At 55.2% G+C, this 18,731-nt stretch overlaps 1 protein-coding gene across 9 annotated transcripts in view; it reads right to left on the reverse strand.

Annotated features, from left to right (window-relative positions):
- Positions 1-18,731, reverse strand: part of HPCAL1 (hippocalcin like 1) — a 121,582-nt gene that overhangs the window by 9,148 nt on the left and 93,703 nt on the right. For all 9 annotated transcript variants that reach the window (XM_032294148.1, XM_032294150.1, XM_032294142.1 and 6 more), the window contains one exon: positions 16,862-16,947. The gene's annotated coding sequence lies outside the window, so the exon portion shown is untranslated. The remainder of the gene's footprint in view (positions 1-16,861; positions 16,948-18,731) is intronic.

Below are 18,731 nucleotides of genomic sequence, written 5' to 3' on the forward strand. Positions count from 1 at the left end.
TCACTGAAGCACTGACCTCCTGTGCTCACGCGATCCGCCTGCCTCAGCCTCCTGAGTAGCTAGGACTACAGGCACACACCACCACACGCAATTAATTTTTTTTTTTTTTTTGTAGAGACGGTGCCTCGCTATGTTGCCCAGGCTGGTCTCAAGCTCCTGGCTTCAAGCAGTCCTCCTGCCTTGGCCTCCCAATGTGCTGGGACTACAGGCGTGAGCCAAGATGCCTGGTGTTTTCACTTATCTTTATGACTTTATCTTTCAAAATTACAAACACACATTCACCTTGACCCAGCCATCCCACTTCTAGAAACGCATCTAGCAGTACTCCCAGCTGTGCGAACAATCTGTGCAGGCAGCCACTGCGTCCGTGGTCTGTAACGGCGAATTGCTCAGGTGCCCATCTGACGCACTCATGAGAAATCATCTTCAAGGTGTATTTTTATGTGAAAGGAGAAGCTGTACAACAGCGCACAGAGTTTGCTGCCGTTTATGAAGAAGGAAGACAAACACGTGCTGCGTGTTCGTGCTCTGGCTTTTGAGGAAAGGATGACATTGGCTGGGGAGGAGAGACGGCTGGATGGACAGGGGCACTGGGGACTTTTTTTTGTTTTGTTTTGAGATGCAGTTTTGCTCTTGTCATTCAGGCTGGAGTCCAAGGGCACGATTCCAGCTCACTCTGCCTCCTGGGTTCAAGTGATTCTCGTGCCTCAGCCTCCCGACTAGTTGGGATTACAGGTGGGCACCATCATGCCCAGCTAATTTTTGTATTTTTAGCAGAGATGATGTTTCACCATGTTGGCCAGGCTGGTCTCAAACTCCTGATCTCAGGTGATCCAGGATCCACCTGCCTTAGCCTCCCAATGTGCTGGGATTACAGGCCTGAGCCACCGCACCCAGCCCCTGGGGACTTTTTATTAATCAAAAAGGATTCTTCTCCTCTCCTCCTGGCGAATAAACCCAGCTCTGAGTGTGCAGCCACAGTTCCACTGCAATCTGATAAGGTTCCTCCTGGCAGTGTGTCTGTGTGTGCTTTAAGGGACAGCATCATATTCCTCTTGGGCATGTGGCCAGAGAGAACCAGCTGTGAGCAGAGCTGCTATGGCCTCAGCGGTGCCTCCCCCAAATTCCCATGTTGAAGTCCTAACCCCAGGTCCCTCAGAATGGGACTGCACTGGGAACCAGGGTCTTTAAAGAGGTCAATAAGTTAAAATGAGGTCACTAGGGTGAGCCCCGATCCAATATGACTGGAGGTGAGGACACAGACACATACAGGGAGACGGTGGCCATCTGCAATCCCAGGAGAGAGGCCTCTGAAGGAAGCAACCCTGCCAACACCTTGGACTTCTGGTCTCCAGACTGAGAAAACAGAGTTCCATAGTTGAAGCCCCAGTCTGCAGTCCTGTGTGATAGTAGCATAGCAGTCACCCTTGGGAAACTGACCTGCAACTGACAAACACATGCTATCAGTGTCTAAGGGTAAGGGAGCAAAGCCAGGCGCCTGACCTGCTCTCAGCAGGGACAGTCAGAGCAGCACCTGTGGCCTGTGGGGCCCATTTTGTCACTTTACCTATTAATCACGCTTCACCAATAAGGAAACCAACCCTGGGAGAGCTCTGGAGCCTCTGAGAGGCAAAGCCAGGGCTTGGACCCAGGCGGTCTGCCTCTTCTCCCCAGGCCTTGTATGGGTGGTGGAGGGGAGGCTGGCCCGGGCAAGGGTGACGTGGTGATGGACATAGTGTTGGCTAATGGCAGGCCCTGTTTGCCTGATTTGCATCACTGCATTTTTCATCATCAAAATGAGCCACCTTCTGTGAAGTTCTAGGCCCTGGGAGCTGAGAATCACTGCCTTAAGAATCCACTCACCTCAGTGAAAACCAAATCACCGCTCAGAACGAAGGGAGCAATTTATCCTAGAATGGATCTGTGATTTTTGTTCTTACTGATCCCATTGGAATGCCAAACTCATACCTCTCTGCCTGAAATCACAGACGCATACAGAAAGGAAGGTACCAGATTAGGGGCAGTGCCAAACCCAGTGAGTGTGCTGCTGGAAGGTAACAGGCAGAGTGCATCTTGGTCTGCCGGGGAGAAGCTCCCTGCACTCCCAGCACCTTCCCGAGTGTGCCCGAGGGCAGATGTGTGCACCTGCAGCCTCCTGCCTCACTCAGCACCTCCTCTGGAAGTGCTTGCTAACCTTCGCCCTCTCCTCGGTGACTCATCTGGGCCTGGCACAGGGTGGGTGTCTGTGTTGGGAGAATGGACATTCTTGTTGTGGTTGCAGTTGCTATATATACACACATGTACAAGCACCTGCTTTAAGGTTTGGCTAACTGCAGAGACAGGGAGGTTTGGGCGAAGCTGGTATCCCAGTGTGACCCACTTTTGGAATGCAAGGGAGAGAATTCAACCCTCACAGAGAGGAGCAACACCAGCCAGGAGCCTCTGAGCTGTGTCTCAGGAGCCACAGGGACCTTCCTAAGCCTTTGGGGTCTATGGGATGGGGAAGGGGAGGAAGAAGGACTCTGGGCCTCCGGGCCCAGCACTGACTGGAGCAGCAACCCTCTGATCTGTTTCTGCATCCATCCTCTTTTAAAGAAAGGATTCTGCTGATGCAAACAAAGTTTGATGCCAAGACCTGCTCATCCTAAGGTTCCAGGTCTAGCAGCATGAACACAACAGAAGAATGTGGAGGCAGAAGAGTGTAGGGACCTCAAAATAGTACAATACTTTTGCCTCTTCCTTTTGAAAAAATCCCCATCCCAACAAGGAGAACAAGAAAAAGAAAAGAAAGGCTGTGCCTATGACCTTGATTACATCCATGAGGCGACATCTATGCCCCCAAGCCCCAAGCCCCAACACACATCAGTGGGAAGTGGGCAGAAGATGGCAAACAGCTGAGCAGGGAGGGGGGCCAGGGAGGAGAAACAGGGCAACTGGGGCCCCCAAATTCCAGAAGTCCTAGAGATCAGGGGTCCTCAGAGCCTCGGGAGATACGGGAGGCAGAGTCTGAAGGAATGTGCCAGAATAGAGCCTGTGCTGAGACCATGTGCTCCTCTTACCCTGTTGCCTTTTCTTCCAGGGCACACAGCTGGACTACATTTCCCAGCCTCCCTTGGCACCATGTGACTGCACTCTGTCCAATGCGATGTGGATAGAATGATGACCACACCTCCCGCCTGGGCCTCCATAACTCTCAGGGCAGCCCTTGCTCCACGTGTCCTTTCCTTCCCTTTCCTGCTGGGCACCTGGAAGCAGAATATCCAGGGGAGGACTCGGAGGCCACAGAGGGCACAGACGCTAAAGCCTTTCTCAACTAGGCTTTCTCATCTGAACCACAGCCTGCAGCCAACAACTGGCATGCCCATTTGCTCAGTCATGCACCTAGGGACGGTGAGTACCTGGGTTGGTTCCAGGTGCACAGGACAAAAGTCATTCCCTGCATGCCATGATGCCTTTGCTGTGAGTCCTTGATTCCCTCCTGGAACCCCAGCTGGGAAAGGCTGTGAGACGAGAGACCCGCTAAAGAGAAAAAAACTCAACTCCTTGCGTGACTATGTGGAATAGAGCCTTCCTTGCCCGCGATGACATTCCACTGCAACACATCAGGAAACACCACTTTATTGGGCTCAGCAGCCTGGCACTTGCTTGCTATAGCAATTAGCCACCCCTGACAGACACAGAGCCCTGTCCCCCAACTCTGCAGTCAGGTGAGCACCTCCACCCCACCTCCATCTCCAAAGCGGAGGGGAGCAATCTTCTCTGGAAAGACACCAGACAGGAAAACAACAGGCCCAGAGGAAGGCTGGTGAGGAACCCACAGAAGATGGGTGAGTTGAGGGAAGTCTGCCCTCTCCAACCTACCTCCCCACCCCAGGCAAGCAGGCAGCCAGCCAGGATCAGGCCCTGAGCAGGGAACTGATCTTTCCCCAGGGAAGTGGAAGCTTCAACCTGTCCTGGGGTCCTGGTGCCAGCCTGGGTGCTGGGTGTATTCCGGGCTATTGGGCTCTCTGAGTGCTGAATCCCAGGCCAAACGCTGGGATGCCGGTCCCCACACGTCAGCGCCCTGAGAGCTTCAGTTATGGCGTAGGCGCACACAGGATGGGGCATAAAAAGTGAATCAGGTAGGGCTCTAGTGGAGTCACTCATTTCTGGGGCACTTGGCAGCTTGCTTAGGGCAGTGGCATTTGGAATCACAGCTGAATGACAAGGAGGATTTCAAAGGCTGCGGGAGGCCCGATCCCCGCAGGCCACATCCAGGGAGGACACAGTGAAAATTCCAGGAGCTGGGAAAGTGGGGTCATGCCTGGCGAGGCCGGGAGGAGGCAACATCAGCACCACCTTAGGGACAAGGGACCAAGGCTTTGGTGGGCCAGCTGTGGACCCAGGAGGTCTGAGTGGAGAGCCCACCTCCTTCCCATTGTCCTGTAACCTCCCTTGGGCCCTTTCTGTCCCAAGACCCTAAGTGGCCTCGGGGGCCACCCAGGGTGCTCCCAGCTGGTGTCCAGCGCTCTCCTGGCCCTTAGACTTGCTGCTGGGACAGCTTCACAAGATGGCCTCCCCTCTGGAACTCTTATGAAGCTGTTAAATGGAGCCCATGAATGCCAAATGAAGCTGACGGCTGCACACACGCTCCCAGTTGCTCTGGTCACTCATCGGGACAGCCAGTGTGTGCTTAAAAGGGCCCAGATGAAATAGGGAATCCGAAGGACCTCATTTTCGTTCTCTCCTGGAGGCTGTCGGCCCGACACAGGCTGCCTCACAAGAAACAGGGCCGGGGGAGTGCCGCATGCCACTGTGACCCCTCTGTCATGCATTAAACAAAGGAGCCAACCTCATTGACACTTGGCTGTCTAGTAAGACTGAGAAAAAGCAAGCCTTTCTGCAGAGACAAAAAGCCACCACTCATGTTTCCCAGCAGAAATGGCCACCTGGCTCCGGTAATTAGGCAAACCCAGCCTTCACTTCTCAGGAAGTCTTACTTTCATATCCAAGGTGGATGGTGGGGTGAGGAATGGGGGACCCAGGGGAGGGCCGTCTATTTGAGAGCAGAACCGTCTCCTGCTCAGTTTAAAAAGACTCATATTCAAGCAGGGCTCAGATCAAACTAGTCACAGGTGTCTGAGGGCATCAGAGACGACATTTTAATTCACGGTAATGAAAGCATGGGAGAGGGAGCTAACATATCACCTGCAGCCAGCTCGCTGGCTCTCAGTTACCCTCTTTTGTTCTTAATCTGCTAAATTGTAAAAAAAAAAAAAAAAGAGAGAGGAGGAACAAGGAAAGAAATATAAACACGTAGCTGGGGAGCCCTGTGAAAAATACTGAACTCAGAATTGGTATTGCCTGTAAATGAAAGCCGTTTTAGTGGCACAGTTCTAGCAGCTGCTCAGTGACGCTCCTGGGAACCGAGGGCTTGATTGTCCTGTTAATCCCACCCCAGTGCCGGCTGATGGCTTTGGCTGGCATCTCATCCCGTCCCTGCAAAATGCTTTCATCAGTCAGATCTCTGAAGCTTGCCAGGCAAACCAGACTCTGAGATGCTTTGAGGAAATGCAACGAGAGAGGTGGGGAAAAGCAACTGTGACAGAGGCTGGCCTGGGTGCGGTGGCTCACAGCTGTCATCCCAGCACTTCAGGGGGCCAAGGTGGTGCACTGCCTGAGCTCAGGAGTTCAAGACCAGCCTGAGCAACATGGTGAAACCCTGTCTCTACTAAAAATACAAAATATTAGCTGGGCATGGTGGTGCACACCTAGTAGTTCCAGCTACTTGGGAGGCTGAGGCAGGAGAATCACTTGAACCCTGCAGGTGGAGGTTGCAGTGAGCTGAGATCATGCCACTGCACTCCAGACTGGGCGACAGAGCGAGACTCTGTCTTGAAAAAATAAAAACAAAAAAGACTGAGGCTCAGGAAGAGGCCGGAGAGGCATTTGTTGTGAATGTGAACTTCAAGGAATCAGAGGGCTCAGCCCATTTGAGATGAGAGCTGGTTCTGCCTGGGTGGAACAGGAGGTGGGAGGTGGAAGGGGCTGGTGGGAAACAAGTGGGTTGGTGCTCTTTCTTATCCATACTCAACACATTCTTTCTCCCAGTGACCGCTGCCTCCTGCAGCTAACTAAGCCCCTCACTTAGGGCTGATTGCATTTTTCAAAACAACTTGGGCATGTGTCCTTTCCTCCAAATAAGCAGGTGTGAGTCAAGCTGCCTGCAGCCTTAGCTTCCCCGGGTAGTTCTCCAAGGGGCTAGTCCTACCCCGGGGTGATTGTGGGGAGGCTGAACAGCTGCCAGGACTCAGGTGCCTCGAGGAGCCGAAGCACCTGGGACCATCTGGGCTGAAGTGTGGCTGGGCCGAAGCTAGAGGGCACTGTTGGGCAGGCTCCCAGGGCCTGAGCTGAGACCCTGCCCCTCTCAGGGGCTGCTTTGTCCACTGTGGTCACCACCAGCCACATGCGGCTACTAAGCACTTAAACCATGGCCAGTCTGAACTCATATATGTGCCCCTAGTGTAAAATACATGCTGGATTTTGACGACTTCATATGGAAAAAAAATAACATAAAATACTTCATTAGTATTTTTCTTTCTTGATTATACGTGACATGGTAAACAATACCATTTGGGGTCTAATGGGTTAAATCAAACAACTTTTCAATTGCCTCTTTTTTACTTTTCAATGCGGCTATAGAAAAAGCTACAGTCACATAGGTATGTGACTCTCACTACATTTCTCGTGGGCAGTGCTCGGTAAAAGTAGCATTCACTGGGTGACACCAGGGACCCTGAATCTGGGGCTACCCAACAGGGACTCTTCAAGCTCATCAGCATCCTGTGGGCATCCTTTGTTTATTTCACTCCTTAGTGCCCATGAATGAAAGGTCATGGTGTTTGTGTTTCCCAGTTACCTGTGAGTCACACACCGTTCTCTTTCCAGCTGGGAGGGCTGGCCTGAGAGCTCTGCTAGAGGCCAGCTGCAATGAGGACCCCAGGTCTGACCCCAGCTAAGGAGTGAGGCTGGCGGGGGTAGGGGGCTGTAGAAGGAAGAGGTTCCTCCTTCTCTTTGGAGCTGAACAGCTAACCCTGCTGAGTCATATCTGGGGAGAGAGGAGGTTAGTAACACCTCTAGACTGACAGTTCCAGGGTGTGCCTGCACCTAAATCCAACCCACTGACCTAGTGCCCGGTTCTGGAGGCCGTCCTGAGGCTGTTGCATCATAGCGTTTTGCCGGCTGGACGGGCTCCAGGCCAGTGACCTGCTGTTGAGAAATCCAACAGCAGCCTTCCTGACTTCTTACCCATCCCCAGCCACTTCCACTCCCACAGCTCCCCAGAGCCTTACAAGAAAAACATAAGAGCATACAAGAAGAGAGAGAGACCCAGCAGGTCATAGAAATCCCTCCCTCTGCCAATCCATCCCTCCTTTTCCACCCTCTCAAGGCTAAAATGCTCTAAGTGAGGCTGGCAAGAAGGAAGAGGTGACGAAAGGAAAGGGAAATTCCCGAGAGAACGTACTTTCCCTTGCAGAAACTGCTACTGCGGCAGGAAGAGGAACATGTGGGTGGCTCTTTCTGTATACCTTGCGCCTCTGCAGATATGAGTTCATCTGTGTGGCACGCTCGACTCAGCCACCCAGCCAACTCCTACTCATCCACCAAAGCCCAATGCAAAGCTCACTCCTCAGCCGTGCCTTTCCCAGCCCCTACAACTGCCCTTCCCTTTGAGTTCCAACAGCATTTTTCTAGTATGAACTCAGCTTTGAACATATGACTTATTTGTCTTTTTTCTTCATGAGACTGGGAGCTCCCGGAGGAAGGAGAACCCCTGATTTTCCCAGTTGGGGAACCCGCTCAGCATATCCAGCCTCAGGCCTTCGCACTGCCAGTTCCCTCCATCTGTCTCTCTTCCTTCCCCTCAGTGCCTCCAAGGCTCACTCCCTCCAAGTTCATGTCCTTGTTCAATAGTCGTGAGGAAGCCTCCTCGAGGGACCCGCCTCAAAGAGCATCTGCATCACCCTCTGGTCCCTCACCCTGACCCCTTTCCCAGCATTTCCTGACATCTGGCACTCTATTTACAAAATCTCTTGACTGTCCGCCTCCGCTCACCACTGTACCCCCACAGTGCCCAAAACTGGGCCTGGCACACAATTCAGCCAATAAATATGTTCGGATGAATGGCTGTGTATTCCAGGTGCCCAGCGCAGGGCCTGAGCGAATGAACAAGGGAATGAGCGCTTCTTTTTCTAGGGTCCCTCTTGCTCTAACACTCTGCGACTCTTTCAGTTTTAGGAATGGCTGTGGGAAGGTCAGGGGTTAGGATAATAAGGTGCTTTCCTGCTTGGTATTTCTGGCATGGGAACAGCTGCAGCAGAGTAGAGTTTTGGTGGCATGCCAGACTGGCGGCAGGCGGGGGGGATCCATTCATCACACTGGTGATAGTCTCCTTCCCAGGTGAACACATCCCAGCTATATGGGCGTCAGCCAGTGGGGTGGGGACAGGATGGGGGACTTCCTGCTACTCTCCAGTGAGATCATTCCCTGGACGAGTGCGGAGTCACCACAGAGCCAGCATTCCTCCAGCTTGGGTCTTTGGGGAGGACCTCTTTGAGCTGCCTGCCCAGCAGAGAAAGGGAGGTGAGTGAAACGCACATTCCTGAGCCTCTGGGGAGAGAATGGGGAGACAGGAAAAGGGAAACGCCCAAGAGAATGCTCCCCTTCAGCCCGGAACCCTAACCCAGCAGGAAAAGGAAGCTCAAAGGCAGGACCAAAACAAGACCACAGGCTTTTCCTAAAGCACCCCCCGACCCAAGTACGTCTGTCTCTGTGACAGTTCCATGTTTCTACAGCAGTGGAGGGTGCCGGATGCCAGGCGAGGTGCAGAGCCACGCAGCACCCGTGCCAGGGCCAGGCTGGAGCGAGTCCGTGGAAATCGGGGTGTGGAGTCCTGGCCACAGAGCCTGGGACTTCCTCTACCCCCATCCAGGGTCTCGCTCTGAAGGCGAATTTGGGCTTTCAGTGATGGACCTCAGAAGCACCAGGCGGCAGCCCGAGTGAAGTCTCTGACTGGTTCCTGCACCCACATCGCAGTGTTCCGGAGTCCTGTTCCATGCTGGGTGCAGGCGCACGTGGATGGACAAGATGCAGAGACCCTTCCTGGGGCTCCGCGAAGTGCCCCCTGCCACACACACCCATGAAACGGCGGTGATGGGCATGAAGAGACTTACACAGGCCCAGGAGCTTGGGCAAAGAGCCCAGAGGTCGGTTGGGATGGGACAGAGCTGAGGGCTGAGCCAGGGCTGAGCAAGGTTCCAGGAGTTCTCCAGGTGGGACACACAGAGGGAACAGTGAGCGCCAGGTCCTGTGACACTAAGCCCTGTATGACGAGGAGTCCCCACACACCACCAAGGACTCTTCAGTTTCAGTCGTGCAGGAAGGAATGACGGAAGGCATCAGTGCAGAGCGTGACTGCCGGAGAATGCATGTTGATGGCAGCAGGGAGGAGGTGAAGGGAAGAAACAGCAGAGGCTCAGTGTCCCCTCCTCCCCACCACCCGGCAACGCTCCATAGAAACACCGAGAATAATTCTGTTACTGTTCACACAATAAAAACGCGAAAGTTGAAACAAACATGTGAATCACTCAACTTCCCATTTGCAGGGACTTGGCGCATGCCACAAGCTAACTGCTCTTTGGAGGAAAATGTAAGAGGACGTAGCAGGCTGTAGATGGAGCACTGAGACTCTAGATGCCCCTTCATCTGTCCCTCTAGATGTGACCCCTCAAGCAGTCAGCCAGAGCTGGCAGGCACGGGGCCCTGTCCGAGGCCCCCACCTGGCTTGGCTGCGCTGCTGACGCCTGGTGATTTGGATGGAGGCCCCCAGGCATCTTGGAGCGCATTCTTCCGGGCTCTCAGTGCCAGCTGCAGAATGAGTCAAGCGCTGACCCATGTCTGGGTGGGAAGATCCACGCGTCAGATGGCAGAATTCTGCCTGCAGATTCTACCCTGATGTTCCGGGCCAGGAGGTGAGCAACAGCCCTTCCCTAGGGAACCACATCTCTCAGACTACGGGGCCAACTCTGCTGAGTGCCTCAGCCTGCCCTGCCAGCAGCCAGCAGCCAGCATGCCCTGGAGGGGCTGTGGAGGGACGGGCAGCTCTTCCATGGTCCTGGAGCCATGCCCTGGAGTCAGGCAAAGCTGAGCTAGAGCTAGCTGCCAGTGTCCACGCTCCAGACCAGCCTATTTCTCCTCTGTAAAATGGAACCGGATCACCAGCATCGGGGGCCTGCAGTCAGGATGGGGGTGCATAGAAGAGGGGTGCTGGTGGGAGCAGCCCACAGACCCAGGGGCACCGCGGGGGCTCTGCCCAGCCTGCCATCTCTAGTCCTGGCTATCTCAACTTCTCTGGGCCTCATTTTCCTTGGCTATAAAATGGGACTAAGGGTCCCTGCCTGCAGATCCTACTGAGTAGCTATGAGGGTAAAGGGAAAGGGAAGCTGTAAATGGAGTGCTAGGTGGAAAGCAGCAGTCAGACGCCTGGGGTGTCAGCACAGCTTTATAAGAAAGACGGCAACCCTGGAGCTGAATCCTGACACCAAGCACAGCCCGGTGGGATGCGGGGGCTGCGGCCTGGGCTCAGTGGAACCCTGCACTGCCTGGCAGGCTGGTCTCACTAGGCACACCCTGATCAGTGGCATCAAAACCTGGTCCCGAGGCCCAGATGGGCAGAGACCGTGGGATCACAGTGGCCCAGACACGTCCAGCTGGGGCTGGGTCAATGAAATTCCAACTCCTCTTGTTCAAAGAGAAAATACAGAAAAAGGACGGAAGAAGCCCAGTCACTCCACAACAGGGCAGAGCCCACTTGGTCAAAGGCATAAGAACGGCCCAGCCCTGGGACTGCAAAGGGGCCGGGATCTGGGGGCTGCTCAGTGCCTGGTGGGCGTGGGAGGGAGGCTGGGGCTGCCTCAGGGCATGGGGTACCTTCTCTCCCTACACCACGTCTCTCGGGAGTCTGTGGCGGCTGACTGCTTTGGGTCCATTTGAAAGGGAAGACAGGCCAGGCATGGTGACTCATGCCTGTCATCCCAGCACTTTAAGAGTCCAAGGCGGGTGGATCACTTGAGGTCAGGAGTTCGAGACCAGCCTGACCAACATGGTGAAACCCCGTCTCTACTAAAAAAAAAAAAAAAAATACAAAAATTAGCCGGTGTGGTGGCACACACCTATAATCCCAGCTACTCAGGAGGCTGAGGCAGGAGAATTGCTTGAACCTGGGAGACGGTCACAGTGAGCCGAGATCACGCCACTGCACTCCAGCCTGGGCTATAAGAGCGACACTGTCTCAAAAAAAAAAAAAGAAGAAGAAAGAAAGGGAATGCAGTGCCCTGCTGACCAGCATAGGCCAGGTTTTCTGCAGGATTTTGCGGACAACATAGGAGATGGTCCCAGACGTACCCAGAGCATCCCGACATCCCAAGAGGCTGGAAATCAGCTCTGGGCACAAACAGACCCGGCTGCCAAGCTCTTGTCTTGGTAGATGGTAAAAAGCTACGTTTTTGCCAGGTCCTGCTTGAAAAATGACTAAATTCTCAGTTCACGAGCCCCAAAGGAACTATTTTCAAATTTTGAATTCATATGTCCCAAATGAATGGGGTTTGGCCACATTCTAATACATCTCGGGTGGAAAGCATGTGTAAGTAGTCTCATGGTAAATGTTAGACTGAAGAGGTGTTTGTGGGACGCGCCTGTCCTCCCTGGGGTTTTGTGCAGGCTGCTGGCTCTGTCTGCAGGGCAAGGTCCACTCTGTGCTGGGCTGCCCACGGCTGAGGTCAAGGCCGGAGGTCTCCCAGGGGCCTGCCTGGTGTCCACTTACAGCTCAGCACACCTGTCAAAAACTTTCTTTAATTCTTTTTTAAACTTGGAAGGAAAACTCCAGTGAATCATTGCATGGATTATTTGATTCACAGGAAGCAATAAAAACGTCAGTCATTCTCAGTAAAATGGCATCAGCCTGGCTAAAACGCCAGGCACAGAATGGTGATGTGCCCACCGCCCTCGGGGGCCCTGGCAGCCACAGTCTTGAAGTGTTGGCAAGTGACTTATCCATGATCACCCAGGCCCCTGACTCATAGAGAGTGTGATTGTAACAGGAGCAGGGGCAGCTCATAAAAGCCACTCTTCGCCACCTTTAGACTGTAAATCCCAACACCAGAAGCCACAGGCTCTGCCTGGAGAGTCATGGCATCGCACCCACCCATACACACAAAGTGTAATCAACCACACGGACCCCTGTTATGTGCAGGCCACAGTGCTAACTGCTGGGGAGACACAGAAGCGGAAACACCCTCAGAGCGCTGACAGTCTGGTCGGAAGGGCGAGGCATGAGCTCCTTCTTCCCTTCTCTTACCAAGGTTCAGTCCCGGCTCTGAGCCTGGTGCCGTGCGTGGGTGCTGGATGGCAGAGGGAGGCAGTATTCCAACATGCACCAAAGGCCTCAAGTCTCCAGCTTCCCGGCTGGGCCCCGGTCCTCTCCTGACCCTTTCCCCAAGGACAGAGAGCTGGGTTCCATTTACCCAGGGTGTGGCTAGGAATAATCCCATAACCAATTATTAGCACAGCGCCTGGAACACAGGAAGTACACAGTAATACACAGTAATTGTTTGACGAGAGGCAGGAAGGAAGTCGAGGAGGGAGGGAGGGAGAAGGTTCCTGTGATCTAGAAGTTCCTCCAGACAACCTCCAAATCCTCCGCAGATCTGGCCTCAGAAGAGTGGATCTTCGGCCAGCAGGGCACTTCTGTGCATGCTCCAAGAGCCCCATCAGATACATTCTAACCAGAGAGCCTCTGGTTCCTTCTAAGCTAAAAATTTGCACACAGAGTCTGAGAAGTGCAAGAATATTCTAGGGGGTAACTGAGAGAAAATGTGACACCTGGGCTGTCCCAGAAACATCAGGTCCTGTGCCTGGGGTGGTGCTGGATGCCTCGGGAAGGGGAGAAAGGCTGACCGTGGACTCCACCTAGAGAGGCCGGCAACAAGGGTGGGGAAGGGCCTGGCTGGCTTGGACCTGGCCTGGAGCCCGGGGCCAACAGGCAGCAAGATCAGGGGAGCATCTGTGTGCAGCCTCGGCTCCCTAACCTTGGTCAGGGAGCAAGGTCAGTGGCTGAGCCGACTAACAGGCAGTTCAGCTGCCCTTCCTTCTACCTCTGCCTGGCATCTCCCAATCAGGTGGGGAACCCAGGTGGGTGTCACTCATGTGGGATCCGGATGCAGCGCCTCACAGAGCCTGACATGGAGCAGATGCTCAGGAGATGCTAACGGCCGGGATTACCCCACCAGGCACCAGGCAGTCCTGCAGAAAGGCCAGGACAATGTCCCCAGCTCTCCATTGATTCCACGGCAGAGGAGAATGCCAAGTTGTGCCTGCATGCGTGTGTGTATACGTGTGTGCAGGCACGTGTCTGCCCACAATGCTAGTCAGACAGCGTCTGCCCTCTGTGGCTGAGGGCTGGAGGGGACGACCACAGGAAGAGATACTGCCAAGTCATCCCGAGTCACCCTAAATATAACCCTCAACATACATCACAGGAGGACTGTCCCTTCCCTGGTGCCCTGCCTCATGACCAGTCCACTAAGGAGGCCACTTTCTGAAAGCCCACTCAGATGGCTCTCTGAGATGCCCACCCGGGATCCGCGGCCCAGCCAGCAGCAGAGGGGAGGTGAGCCCAGGGGCCTGCTCTTCTGGCCTCTTCTCTGCAGAGCCCACATCTCCATGGCCCTGTCCATCTAACTTCGTCCAGAAGAACTGCTGGCTACACAAATCACCATAAGCAACAGTGCTCTCTTAAGCCTGGTAGGAGGCTTCCCTATTTAAGGGACACAGAGGGCCGCCATATAGTGGGACTCTGGCTGCGCTGAGATGCTGCTCATGCCTGTCTTCCTCAGTGGTCGGGTTGCTGGCATTCTGACCTTCTCAGGTGTGACCCACCCCGACCTGGCTGAGCTGCCTGCTCGCCCTCCTCCTTGCCATGGGCACGTGTCTGCCATAGGCCCTTTGCACCAGCTGCTCCTCAGCCAGAAGCGTGCCCATCCCTGGCTTCCTGCAGGCCTTTGCTCAGGTCCCATCTCAGGAAGGCCTTCCCCAAGCACTCTATGCACAGCTGAAGCCCCAGCACTCATTCTTTATCCCCTTTCCAGCAAGATCCCTTCTCTTATTTCTGTTTTACTGAGTTCACTGTCTGTCTCCCTTTGAGTGAAGCTCCAGGTCCTCGGGCCAGGCTCACTCTGGCCTGTTCTCCATCAGAAGCCCAGAGCCTGGAAGCTTGTCTGGCACAGGGTACATGCTCCGTGAACCCACGCTGAAGGAAGGAACCCATGAGTGTCTGGGCTGCGGGGAGGAAAGCAGGGAGGGGAAGCTGGGACTCCAGCCTTACTACGTGGGTGTTGCTTCTTCACTGCCAGGAGCGGCCTGCCGTCCACCACCAAAGGCCAGGGCAGAGAGACGCCGAAGGCCCTTCTACCACCCGTCACCTGACCCACAACATCCATGGCCAATGGTGTGCATGTGCTGGAAAGTGCCTTCTGACCCCCGAGTCCCTCCACGCGTGCTGGTGGTGGTGGTGCAGAGGTATTATTTGCTGTGCATGCACTGAAATGCCCCGGGGTGTGGGGGTGGAAATGGACACCTTGGACCACCTCCTCCACCTGCTTCTCATCCCTTTGCCTGCTCCAGCTTCTTGACATGGGTCAACCTTAGCACGCCCGGCCAGGCCAGGCGCCGCCCTGTGCACCTGTGCCGACTGTGGCCTTGGGCCAGGACACTTGCATGCAGGGGACATCCAGGCAGCATGGACCCAGATGTCCCCTGTTCCAGCTCCAGTGCAGCTGGGCTGGTGGAGGGAGAATGAGTGAGTGCAGGTGGCACTTCACATGCAGTTGTGTCTATTCAGAGAAAAAAACCAAAGACCCACCCACTAACCAGCACCCTAAGGCTGAGGTTCCAGCCTGGGTGTCTCCTCCCAACCCCACAGCTACTCTGCCAAGGAGAAGGCGGCAGGAGACATGCCCTCCCTCAGGAAGAGGAAGGCAGGAAAACCCACCCTGCCCACAGGATGGAGACCCGAGGGCAGGGCAGGGGACGGCCAGAGGGTGGGGAGCTGTTGGTGCCCAGAGAGAAAGCAGCCATGCCCGGGGTCTGCCCTGGGCCTGACCGCCTGCAGGACTCCCATCTACCAGGGCCACAGATGGAATCAGCCACTGGTACCTGCCCCCACCCCTCACACAGCCTGGAACCCCCTCACGACCACTGAAATTAAGGCAGTGATGCTTTGACAGGTTTCTGGTCCAAATTTTTGCCTGGCTGAGCATTCAAAGGTGGTTCCTTCTGTGTGGGAAGATGGAAATGATAAAGAGGGTCTCCCCCTTCTGGGCCAAGAACATTCCAGATTTTTCGTAAGTAGCTTTGTATGCGGACTCGGAGGACTTTAATCCTTATACAGGACCCAGCCAAACTCACCAGATGCAAGTAGCGGATGAGGGCTCTCATGGGCCAGGCACAGCCAGATGGGGCTCTGTCTCCAAATGTCCCTCCCCCAGGTGTCTCCCTGGGCTGCCTCTTCCAGCCTGTGGCAGCTGACCCTTGCCACATCCAGGGCCCCACCTGATGCTCACAGCATGCAGGGGCAGGTGGGGCAGAGTGGTGAGTGACAAGAGTCACCATAATACTCTTGAGACCACGAGAGGGAGGAGGGAGGGAGGAGGAGCTGTGGGGCAGCCGGGCCCTGCCGGTCCAGACACCACAGGGACACTTCACTCTAGGTCTGATCTGGCATTGACCCCGAAGAGGGCGGTTTTATCAACCTTCATATGCACAAAACTGGCCAGGCTGCGAAGAGGCACAACCAGAACCACACACCTGTCCAGCACCGCACGCCTGGCCAGCACCGCACACCTGGTTCCTTGCTTGCAAACAAAACCAGACCCTCAGCGCAGGAAAAGCAGCCCCGCAGCAGGGCCGGCGGGCTCTCCAGACCCAACGGCAGCCCCGGGACACAGCAGGTCCTTCCTGTCTCGGGAGCTGGCGGGACAACCAGGGTCATGAGGAGCCCTCCCAAGCTCAGGTAGTGAGCTCAGGCTGGGCCAGGAAGGTTTCTGGATGGATAAAGCTCCCGAGCCAGGCTAACGATGGGGGAGTGGCAGCCAGTGGCCAGGGCAGTGCGTTCAAGCTGGAAGCACTCTGCCCTCTCTGAAGCCTCCCTCACACCCAGAGCAGGCAGAGGCCTGGGGGGCTGGAGGGTGGCGGATTCAGACAGACCCTGGGCCCTGCAAGCCACACTAACTGCTCTGAGGGGAGAGCTGCAAGCTCAGCTCCAGCATAGACAGCTTATGGCATGGGTGGGTCCACAGGGTCGAGTGGCCCTGGCCATGCGCAGGAGCCTGGGAGAAGGAAGCTTCCAGGCATGGGGGCTGCAGGGGAGTAGAAGACAAACCTGGACACGAAGACAGTGCCCTAGCTCGCCCTCATCCACAAGGCCCTCTCACGGTTTACCCTTCACGCCTCTGGACCCCTCAATCCCCCAACAAATCCCCAAACAGAAGCTCCGAAGGCCACAGATGACACGGAAAGACCTGGCCAGCTTAGGGCAAGAACTGAGAAGACTGTGGACCCCGGGGTTCTCTGTGCCTGAGCCTCAGGTTCCTGACCTGTCTCAGGGGTGCTAGGTAGGCTGCCCCAACACCCAGTCCTCTCTGCTCTTTCTGCTGAGCTGGGTCTGGTCCCCACACGTGGGCAGGACCCCACTGCACCACAGAAGCCACCCACTTCCTTCCTCAGCCCTCACCGGCCCCGGGCCAGGCGGCCTCTGGAAGTGACTTACCAGGGATCAGGTGGAGGCGGAGAGGGAGTGGGTCAGGACCTCCGGGGCGTGTTTCCGCCTCCTGACTGGGCCGCTAGACCATGCCCCTGGAAGGCAAGAGTGACAGGTCACGCGGGCTGTGATGACCCGGCCGAAGCCCGTGCCCCTCCCTCTGGTTGCTTCTGCTGTGCCTGTTAGGGTATCACAGCTTCTGCAAGCGCCATGTGAAACACAGAACCCCTGGCTCCCGGCTCCGGTTAGCCACCATGGGCAGTGGTACCTGCCCGAGGCTGCTGCACCCCAGAGGGAGGGAAGCCCACGACTACATTGACAGAAGCCCGGAGGTGAGATGCTGGCCGCCCCTCGAGTGAGGTCGCTGGTTACTACAAAAACTGGCATGGAAACTAAGCGTGGCCGGGACCTCTGTGGTCTGCAAACTCAGCGTCGAATCCTAACAGCATTGTCACTTGGGGCCATCACAGACGCACAGCCTGTGTCCTCACCCAGCACTCTGCACTCTGCTCCCTGTAGGGCTGTCGAGAGGGCACAGTGGAATCATGCACGCCCAGGCCTGGTACCCACAGCTGTGCCCTGCCCCCTTCAGGGTCCTTCCAGCCTCCACAGTTTCTTGACTGGCATACCTGGGTTGTCCCCTCATCACCCAACCTCCTCCTCCAGGCCCACATTGCCCCCTGCATGCTGCCCGGGCCCAGTGCAGGGCACACACTAGGTGCTCAGGAAAAAGTCAGGACACATCAACTGACATTCAGCCAGCAGCTCACAAAACCACCCAGAGGCCGAGAAGGGGAATCTGCACTGCCGGCGTCTGGGTGCCCAACCACTCCCACCTTCACCCCGCCACTGCCAGCTCTGGCAGAAGCGTTTCCAGCGCCCTCCGTATAGGGTGAACTCGGACTGGCCAACCTCCCTCTTCTCTGCCTGCTCCCCATGCACGGATTGGTGACCTGCAGATCAACAGTGTTGAGGCCGACAGATCCACACACCTAGACTCCCTGCTGAAGGCTGTCTAGGCATTTGTACTCATTATCCAATGTAATCCACACAACCACCCTGGGAGGCAGGCATGGCCATCATCCCCATTTGACAGATGGGGAAATGCGAAGGCTTATAGGAGCCAATTACCTGCAAGCTCATGTGGCTTCCAAGATGCAGAGCCAGGATGGGATCCCAGCAGCCCCTTCGCCTGACAGCCCGTTTCTCTTCCGCATCTACCGCAGTCCCTAGTTACTTCCTCCCAACACAGGGTTCTCTGCCTCATAGCAATGATCCCACTGTACAAATGCCCACTAGAACACGCAGCCTCAGCACAGTGCAGTGTGCCAGCAGGGCTCCCCTCGCTCCTACATAATGGGGGCACTGCACCTCTCCCCTCCTTCCACCCACCCCACCGACTGTGAGCTCCACAAAGTCGGGAAATCGCCCGCTTCATGTCTGTGCATCTGCTCCTGCTCAGAGCCTGGACACATCAAGTGCTCAATGAATAATCAATGTTCGACAAATGAATGTCCCCAAGATGCTTCAGACGTGATTGGATATAGGGTATATCTTGCTCAGTTAAATTTCTACCGTTTCCTAAATATAGCATTTTGTAGGCCAATTACAAATGTAAACTCACTGCTAGAATTCAAGACCTGGCAAAGTCACGCATCTTCCCACTAGAAATTCTCACTGCAAAGTTACTATGCTGTTAAGATAGTATTGTGTGTGTGTGTGTGTGTGTGTGTGTGTGTGTGTGTGTGTGTGTGATGGATTTTAGGCTGGACACCATGGTTTACACTTGTAATCCCAGCACTCTGGGAAGCTAAGGCAGGTGGATTGCTTGAGTCCAGGAGTTTGAGACCACCCTGGGCAACATGGCAAAACGCCATCT

The sequence above is a fragment of the Sapajus apella genome, unplaced genomic scaffold, assembly GCF_009761245.1.
Source record: "Sapajus apella isolate SASKATOON/1434 unplaced genomic scaffold, GSC_monkey_1.0 scaffold31, whole genome shotgun sequence".
Lineage (NCBI taxonomy): Eukaryota > Metazoa > Chordata > Mammalia > Primates > Cebidae > Sapajus > Sapajus apella.